Here is a 9960-nt window from a genome sequence, read left to right on the forward strand (position 1 = left end):
GGGTGGATCCTTGGAGGCAAGGATTCTGAGGCTCCCTCTGACATACTTTGGACATGCTGTGAGGAGAGACTGGTCCTTGGAGAAGGACATCATGCTTGGGAGGGTGGAGGGACAGCGCAGAAGGGGAAGACCCTCTCTGAGGTGGATTGATTCAGTGACTGGGATAATCGGGATGGGAGTGTCAGAGACAGTGCCACTGACACAGGACAGAGCAGAGTTGAGGGCTGTTGTACATAGGGTCACTATGACTCGATGGCACATAACAACAACAACATCTTAGGTTTGATAGTGCAGCTTCTAACCACAAGGTCACCAGAGCTCCCTTATCATGGGTGAGATCATTTAGTTCACTCCAAAGCTGTCATATAACAAGGCACACAGGAAAGAGCAGAGAATAAGGACAACCCGTAAAGTTAGTCTAGTCGCTAGAACCCAGACCTTTTGATTTTGGGCACTCAGCTTTAATGACGGGTCTTGTTTATTATTTTTATTGTAAGAAAAGTTTACAGAAAAGTTAAATTTTCATTCATTCATTCATTGTTGTACATTTTTCTCCCTTCCCCCCACCTAGTTCACTTTGAAAAAAAAAGCATTTGGCAGGTCTAGTGGCTTAGTGGTAAGGAGCTGCACTGCCAATCTAAAGGTGCAAAGTTTGAATCCACCAGCTGCTCTTTGGGAGAAAGATAGGCAGTAAACTGCTCTAGGATTTACAGCCTCTGAAAACCAGTCGTATGATCAGCTATGAGTCAGTTTCAGTTCCACAGTACATAACAAAAACAACATCTCCTGAAAAATACCTGTGGAATGTATTAACAAAAAAAAAAGATGTCACTTAAAAAAAAAGCTTTCATTGTTTCATCATTTCCTCCCTCCCTCCTACCACTTTGCTATGCACCTCTTATTCTGAACTGTGGTCCTACAAACCATCTATTCCTTTTAAAAAGTTCTTTCCATCATCTAATGACTGGTCTTGTGAGGGAGGCTCAGACTTAATAGAGTCTCTCTCTCGCCCTCATTTTTTTAAAGTTAGTTTTCATCTAATATTTCATTTACATTGTGTTAGCAGAGTCTCTTGTGGATGGAATCTCAGTCTTCTACTACAGGCAAAGTTTCCATCTTTGTTTCTGATTGAGTCTCTGTTTTCTGAAAGAAACTTGAGAGCAGTGTTCTACCTCATTATTTCTTGCATGATCTCAAGTCCAAGTTTCCATAGGATTTTCTTATTTGGAATCACACAGTAAGCGGGGGGAGGGGGTGGCGTATGTCTAACGAAGATCGCAGAGACGGCGCAGCTTCAGCCCTAGAGCACTGACTGCTATAAAGCTAAGAACTCAGTGAAGGCAATCATGTGACTTGTTTTGTTTCTGGAGGAAGTGAGCATGACCCTTGCACAAGGATGACACAAAAATTCATAAATATTCCATATTTTTCTACTCCCCATAGTCGGTTGTAATTATTTTGGAGGCACATTCTTCTAAGTGGTACAGCACTCTTCTGTCAATATGCTGTACTGAGGTAACCTGGGGTTGCTCTGATGCTAAACTTTGTGTCACTGGGGTGTCAAATGCCATAGCGGTTACCCATGGTGGACAGTGTTTGTGGAGCTCCCAGTTTAAAACAGGTTTGGAAGCAGGAGTGGCATCCACTTCCTAAACAACATGCTGCAGGAAACTCTATGAACTTTGATAAACGACAATAGTTACAGAAAGGCTTCAGGCCTTTTGTTCATAGGGTCACTATGAGTTATGCTCGACTCGGTGGCAATGAACAACAAGAACATGCCATGCATAGCTGTTTTATGATATTTTATGCTTGTTTTGCAGTTGGCTCTGATCAGCACAGTACTTGTCTGTCTGTTTACTGTGGTGGTTTGAAACTGGAAGCTGTGCTTGGTATTTCAAATACCAGCTGGGATGACTGTGGTGGACAGGTTTCACTGGAGGTTCCAGGCTGAGACAGACAACAGGAACCATCACCATTGTACAAGCAAGGATGGGGAAATTTTCTCTCATTCCCTGGGCATATTTTCAGGAACCAGTCCTTGGGAAGAGACCTCAGGCTGGGAAAGGTAGAAGGTCAGTGAAAATAAGGAAGCCCTTCAAGGAGAGGGATTGGCACAGTGAATACCAAAAAGTGGACTTGAGCAAGACAGAGGTGATGATGGTGCAGGAAAGAGGGAGGTTCAGATCTGTGGTCACTATGAGTCACAGTTAAATTTGCTGGCACCTATACACACCCATGTTTATCGCAGCTTTGTTCACAATAGCAAGGAACTGGAAACAACCTAACTGCCCATCAACAAATGAATGGAGAAGCTCTGGTATATTCACACAATGGAATACTACGTTGCATTGAAAAACAAGGAACTCGTGAAATAGTATTAAAAATGTGTGACAGTGGAGGACATTATGCTGAGTGAAAATATCTCAGGCACAAAAGGACAAATACTGCATAGTGCCACTGTTGTAAAACAGGAGTGACATCGGGATTGGGGGAAGACTGAGAAAGATGGGATAAATGATGTATACTGCATTGAAACAGATGAGGGAGAAAACTATTTAAAAGGGATATGTGATTAGGTATTATTGTCATAACAGGAGTCCAGAATGAAGGCTCCATAGTGGAGTGGACCTGGGGGGAAGGATTGTAAAACAATGAAAGAATTTTTCAAAGAGAAGAGTGAACTAGGCGGAGGGGAGGAGGGAGCGGGGTGGGCAGGGAGAAAGTGCAGCAATGAATGAATAGAAATCCAAAATCTCTGTAAATTTTCATTAAAATTAATAATAATAATTTAAAAAATTTGATGGCACCGAAGAAGAACAACAACAACTTCTGAGACTCTTTCAAGTGTCTGGAGCGCTAGGACCCAAAGTCAAGTCCTTGCCCTGATGACTACATATGGACGGTGAACAAATAAGACAAACTAATGGCACAATGGGAATCCCATAACATTTAATCGTGCTAATGTGAAGCCTATACTTGGACCAAGAGGCAGCTGTCAGAACAGAGCAGGGCAGCACGGCATGATTCAAAATTGGGAAGGGTAAAAAAAAAAAAAATTGGGAAGGGTGTACGCCAGGGATGTGTCCTATCTCCATACTTTTTCAACCTGTATGCAGAGCAGATTATCCGAGAGGCTGGGCTCTATGAGGAGAAGCGTGGCGTTAGGATTGGTGGAAGATCTATCAACAATCTGTGTTATGCAGATGACACAACCCTGCTTGCTGAAACTGAGGAGGACTTCACGCACTTACTGCAGAGGGTCAAGGACTGCAGCCTTAGGGGAGCTCTGGTGGCCTAGTGGCAAGAAGCTGCACTGCACTCCCAGAGGAACACGGTTCGAATCCACCAGATGCTCTGCCGAGTAAGGAGGGACAATCTCCTCCTGTACCAGTCAGATCTGATTTGACAGTACACGCACACACACACACACACAAAAAAAAAAAAATTAAAAAAAAAAAAGGACTGCAGCCTTCAGTATGGACTGAGGCTCATTGTCAAGAAGACAAAGATTCTCACCACTGGACCGATTGGTAGCATCAGGATGGATGGTGAAGAGATTGAGATTGTTCACAGCTTCAGTTTGCTCGGCTCCACGGTCAACACTCTAGGCACCAGCAGCCAGGAAATAAAAAAATGTATTGCGATGGGAAAGTCTGCTCTTAGGAACCTCTCTAAAGTACTCAAGAGCAACAGTGTCTCTCTGGAGACTAAGGTGCACCTGATACAGGCCATGGTCTTTGCAATCACTTGTTATGCATCAGAGAGTTGGACAATGACCAGGGAGGATAGAAGGAGAATTGATGCCTTTGAGCTGTGGTGCTGGAGAAGAGTATTGAATGTACCATGGACTGCCAAGAAAACAAACAGATTCATCCTGGAAAGGGTTAAACCAGGCTACTCCTTGGAGGCAAGGATTCTGGGGCTTCGTCTGACATACTTTGGACATGTTGTAAGGAGAGACAGGTTCTTGGAGAGGGACATCATGCTTGGAAGGGGAGAGGGACAGCACAGGAGGGGAAGGCCCTCTATGAGGTGGATTGATTCAGTGACTGGGGTAATCGGGATGGGTGTGTCAGAGGCAGTGCGATTGGCACAGGATAGAGCAGGGTTTAGGGCTGTTGTACATAGGGTCGCTATGAGTCGCAAACGACTGGACGGCACATAACAACAACAATGGCACAAACCATTGAATGCTGGACTGCATATCCATCCACCCAGAGGCTTTGCATCAGTAAGGCCTGCTGTTCTGTTTGCAAAAGTTCACTCCCTTGGAACTCGGCTTTACTTTGTGCACAAGGGGTTCGCAGTAAGTGGGGCTCAGCTGCACCACGGCTGACAATGGACTGGAAGAGTGGACTGGTCAAAGAGCACAGCGCGGAGACCTGCAGCCCCTACCCCAGCATCTGGTCCCACCATGGCCTGTGTGCATGTGGTCACGGTGCCAGCCTGCTCAGAGATCAAGTGAGGCATTCCAGGGAGAAGTCTTTTTCCTAGTATTTCTCCATGTAGCCCGGCTGGAAGTGGCCACCCCACAGGTCTCGCCAAACTACAAAGTACACCCCCGCCTCACAAAGTGCGCATGCACGTGCCCGTGCAGCGTCGTGTTTCCATGGCATCTAAGCTTTTGCCTATCTGGGTCCACGTCGAGCTGTCACTCACATTGTTGATTGCTGTCGAGTCAAGCATGACGCATAGCGACTCCATGAACAAAAGACCTAATACCTTTTTATGATTTTCTCCAAGTTCCTAGAGTTTTCATAGGCATGTGGTTTAGGAAGTGGATGCCACTCCTGCTTTCCAAACTAGTCCTATAACTGGGAGCTCCACCAAACACTTCCCACATTGGTAAACCGTTACGGTATTTGACACTCCAATGGCACGGGTTCAGCATCACAGTAAACCTAGATTACCTCAGTAGAGCAAATTGACAAGCAGTGATGTACAAAGTGGAAGAATGTCCTCCAATCTACAGCAACACTAGTCTCACATAGCAGTGGTTAAGTGTCGTCAAGCCGAATATGTAGTGACCCTAGGCCTGGTTTAAACTGTTTGTTCTTTTTTTGTCAATCATTCTTCTACGTGGTATAGCACTGGTCTGTGTGTTGCTGTACAGAGGTAACTCGTGGCTGCTGTGATCCTAAACACTGTGATACTGATGTGCCAAATGTGCTAATGGTTACACATGGTGGACAGTGTTTGGTGGAGCTTCCCGATTAAAACAAGCTTGGAAGCAGGAGTGGCATCCACTTCCGAAATGGCTTGCCTCCTGAAACTCTATGAACAGTGCTCAGGTCTTTCGTTCATAGGGTCATTATGAGTTGTTTACAACTCGAAGACACTTAACAACAACAAATGAACAAAAGACATGAACTCTGCTCTATAACATCATTTCTTTATGTTTATGCAGGGTTTTATTTGTCCTTCAATAAGGACACTGAGGGAGCTCTGGTGGCCTAGTGACAAGAAGCTGGGCTGAAATCCCGAAGGTCTGTGGTTCAAGTCTACCAGATGCTCCACTGGAAGAGGGTCAATCTCCTCCTATGCCAGTTGGATCCAATTCGATGATATACAACAACAACAACAATAACAAAAATAAGGACCCTGGTGGTGCTGTGTGCAGTGCATCAGATTGCTAATGAAAAGGACCCAGGTTCCAACCCACCAGGCCGTAGTTACCCCTCAGAGGGTGGCCAGAGGTCAGAAAGGACTGCACAGCAGAAGGTTTGTTTGTTGTTGTTTGATTCCACAGTGCAGCCAATAACAGCTCAGTTTTGGATCCAAAGAGAGATGTTAGAAAATCTACAGAACCTGGGACACAGCTGTCCTTTTTAGCTCCGCCCCCCTCCATGCTTCTGAGCTGGAAATGAGGTGACTGTAGCTCCTATAGGATTCAAACAAAGCAAAAGGGGAAAAAAAATAGCGAGCAAGCAAGTACACACAAAGTGAAATGCATAGTTCAGAGTGTGGTCAAGTCAGAAGGCCAATTAAAATAAAGATAACAAGGGGCAGGATACGCCTTCTTTTTGTTTTATCTCTTATCTTCAACTCTCAGGACTGGAGCAGGTCAGCTTGCCTCTGGTCCTTCTGACCCAGAGCCAAAGTTCCAGATGGTCCAAATGCCAAAGCATTCTCCACCCAACAGGTAGGACAATAACAGTAACAACAATTCAAAAGAAAACAAGTTGTGTGTGTGTGTGTGTGTGTGTGTGTGTGAGAGAGAGAGAGAGAGAGAGAGAGAGAAGCCAAGGAAAATACAGCAATGCAGTGGGGGTGATACATGATATTCAAAGATAGACTCACCTTTGTTCAGGTTATTATCAGAGTTATGTGGGATTGGCAGGGCTTTTGGGAGATGTGTTGCTCACAATGTGTTGTCCCTGGTGGAGCTTATGTATATTGTTTTTGTTGTGTACTGGAGAATTGGAATTGACCCATAGCTGACCCTCCAGCAGGTTTTCAGAGGCAACTGCTGGCCTTGAACCACGTACCTTCAGGATTGCAGTGCAATTCTTGCCACTAGGCCACAAGAGCTCATGTGTGTCTATATAGATATATACATTTATAAAATATGCCGGCTTCACCCTCTCTAGGACAAACCTGTTTGTTCTCCTAGTAGTCCATGGTATATTCAATTCAACTCCAGCATATTCCAAACACATGCTTCACAAAGTGAAATGGATAAATTAATTTTTTCTCCTCTCATTCAACTATCTATGTATCTATGTATATATATATGTATATATATATTAGTTGTTAAGTGTGGTCAAGTCATAGATGAGATATATATATAGTGAGTGAGAGAGTGTGAAAGATGGCCAGTCTCCTCCCGTACAATTAACTACCTCTGAAAACTTGCCAGAGGGTCAGCTATGGGTCAGTCAGGTCCAACTCTACAGTTGTTGTTGTTGTTGTTATGTGCCGTCGAGGAAGACTCATCAACTACCTGAGTTATACAGATGACACAACCCTGCTTGCTGAAACTGAGGAGGACCTGAAGCACTCACTGCAGAAGGTCAAGGACTGCTGCCTTCTATATGGATTAAAGCTCAACATCAAGAAAACAAAGATTTCACCACTGGACCAATTGGCAGCATCAGTATGGATGGTGAAGAGATTGAGACAGTTAAAAGTTTTAGTTTGCTTGGCTCCACAGTCAACATTCTTGGTACCAGCAGCCAGGAAATCAAGAGATGAATTGCACTGGAAAAGTCAGCTGTGAGGGACCTCTCAAGAGTACTGAAGAGCAATGACAACAAGCTAGAGACTAAGGTGCGCCTGCTCCGGATTATAGTCTTTTCAATTGCGTGCTATGCATCAGAGAGCTGGACAGTGACTAGGGATGATAGAAAGAGAATTGATGCCTTTGAGCTGAGGTGCTGGAGAAGAGTGTTGAATACACCATGGACAGCTAGGAGAACAAACAGGTTTATCCTGGAGAAGGTGAAGCTGGACTGCTCCTTGGAGGTAAGGATTCTGAAGCTTCGTCTGACATACTTTGGGCATGTTTCAAGGAGGGGCCAGTCCTTGGAAAGGGACGTCATACTTGGGAGAGTGAAGGGCCAGCACAGGAGAGGAAGACCCTGGACGAGATGGATTGATTCAGTGGTTGGGATAGTGGGAGTAGGTGTGTCGGAGATGGTGAGATTGGCACAGGATAGATCAGCATTTGGGGCTCTTGTACATAGGGTCACTATGAGTCACAAGTGACTCAACGGCACATAACAACAACAACAACAAGAAGCATTAGTATTAAGATACTAAAAATATATCCATTAATAAAACTGATAAGTATTCTATGGGAAAGAGTGGTCAACGGGCAGCCACATTGGAGGGCCATTCAGTGGAGGAAATTGGGGAGTCAGCTGCAAATGAAATAGTCTCTGACTGAGTCAAAGAAAGTTACTGGAGGATTTTCAGAGGCTGGATGGCTGCTATGCCTGACTTTTTTCTTCTTCTTAAAGTGTGTGGTGAAAATATCCATATCAAATGCATATAAGAAGGGGAGCTCATGGGGAGGGGATTAAAAAAAAAAGGAAAGGGAGCTCTGGTGGCCTACTGGCAAGAGGCTGGGCTGCAGTCCCAAGGGTATGTGGTTCGAATCCAACAGATGCTTCACTGGAGAAGGAGGGGCAATCTCCTCCTGTACCAGTTAGATCCAATTTGACACACACAAAAATAATAAAAAAATTAAAAAAAATTCTCTTCATGTAACAATGAATCAATGGAAGCCCTAAGTCTCTGTAAACTTTCATTCAAATTAATTTTTTTTAAAAAAGAATTGCACTTCGTTTGGAGAGAAAACATGTTATTTGCTAACATTTCAATTACTTGGAACAGTTCAATGCTGAAAAAAGTCCCACAAACTTCTCAGAGGCGTCCACTTCTACAGTTCAGTAATAATTAGTGGTCAAATAACACTGAGATAGCATCACTAGTTTAACATGTCAGGAGTATTTCTATGTAAGGAAACAGCGGGGTGTCGGGCCTACCCTTTTACCAAAGGAAAAAAAAGGGTGATGTAGAGAAGAGAAGCATTTAACTAACAGGAAACAAGAAATGTGCCGGCCCTTTACAGGTAGATCCTGCAGAGGACTGGTCTAATGTCTCTTGATTAACTCTGATGGATAAGTAAAAGTTGTTGTTAGGTGATCCTGAGTCCTTTGCAACTCATGACAGCTCCGTGAGTAACAGATCCGAACTCCGCCCTGATATGTTTGAGCCCAGTTACTGGTCAGTCCATCTTACGAGGGTCATCCTCTCTTTATGAGGGACCCGCTCCCTTCCCAACATGATGTCTTTTGCCCCTAGGACTGGCCCTTCCTGATAACATGCTCACAGTAGGTGAGATAATGTTTCACCACCCTCACCTCTAAGGAGCACCGTTTTTGCACTACTTCCAGGAGAGATGTGTTTGTCCACTTGCAGTCCATGAGCAGCACCACAAATCAGAGGCAATAATTCTCCTTCAGTCTCTCTTCTTTATTGTCCAATATGTGTATGAATCAATGGAAAATACCATGGGTGGCTAATATTTGTGGATATTTATTTGACTGTGAAATGATGTAAGTACTGATTTAGACAGATGTCCTGTGGAATGGGTTTGGCTTGAGGCAATTAATGCCTTAGATATTGTTGACCCTCAGTGGGTTTTCAGAGGCACTAAATCTGTGGGAGGAGTTAGCTTGTCCTTTCCCTACAGAGCAGCTGATGGATTCAAACCACGTGCCTTTAGGATTGCAGTACACAGCTTCTTGCCACTAGGCCACTAGAGCTCCTTGCTTTGAGCACTAAACGGTGGAGATTCAATCTGTGTTGAGCTGTTGCATCACAAAAGCAGGAGTAGATAAGAGCATTGGTGTCCTCATACATCGATTCTGATATCTTCCCAAACAGTTGTTTGGGAAGATGGAATCATTAGTGCCGAGCTTAAATTACTTGACACGTGTGGTGTGGTATTAGGGGCTCTGGGGGAGTAATCTGTAGGGAGTTGCCCTTCTAACCTAAAGGTGGCCCCTCTCCGGTGGTTTGAATTCACTTCTGACTGACAGGAAAAAGATGGACAGTTCCTCCCTTCTGTATGACTTCTAACCTCCACAAACCCACCAGAGGGCCAACTACAGATTGGTTCTGACTCCAGGTCAATGGAGTTGTGTTCAAGTTTTTAGTCAACCAGGAGAAATTTGTTAGACCCTGCAAAAAAGTCTCTTAGCTAAGAACATAGGTTACTGTGCTTATGATCTAATATGCTACTCTATAGACCTAGGCTGGGAAAGACTTGGTAATGAGCTTCACACTTTGAAGCACAACCAATTAAAAAAAAAACAAACAAAATGTAACACCAGCTAATAAAATTAATATGTGATTGTGAAAATGGTGCAGGGGGCTGTGGGTTCTGACCTCAGCTAACTTCACAAGGAGGAGGAGGAGGAGGAGGAGGAGGAGGGAGAGGAGGAGGGG

The sequence above is a fragment of the Elephantulus edwardii genome, unplaced genomic scaffold (assembly GCF_000299155.1).
Source record: "Elephantulus edwardii isolate Elephantulus edwardi_28Jun2011 unplaced genomic scaffold, EleEdw1.0 scaffold00237, whole genome shotgun sequence".
NCBI classification, from domain to species: domain Eukaryota; kingdom Metazoa; phylum Chordata; class Mammalia; order Macroscelidea; family Macroscelididae; genus Elephantulus; species Elephantulus edwardii.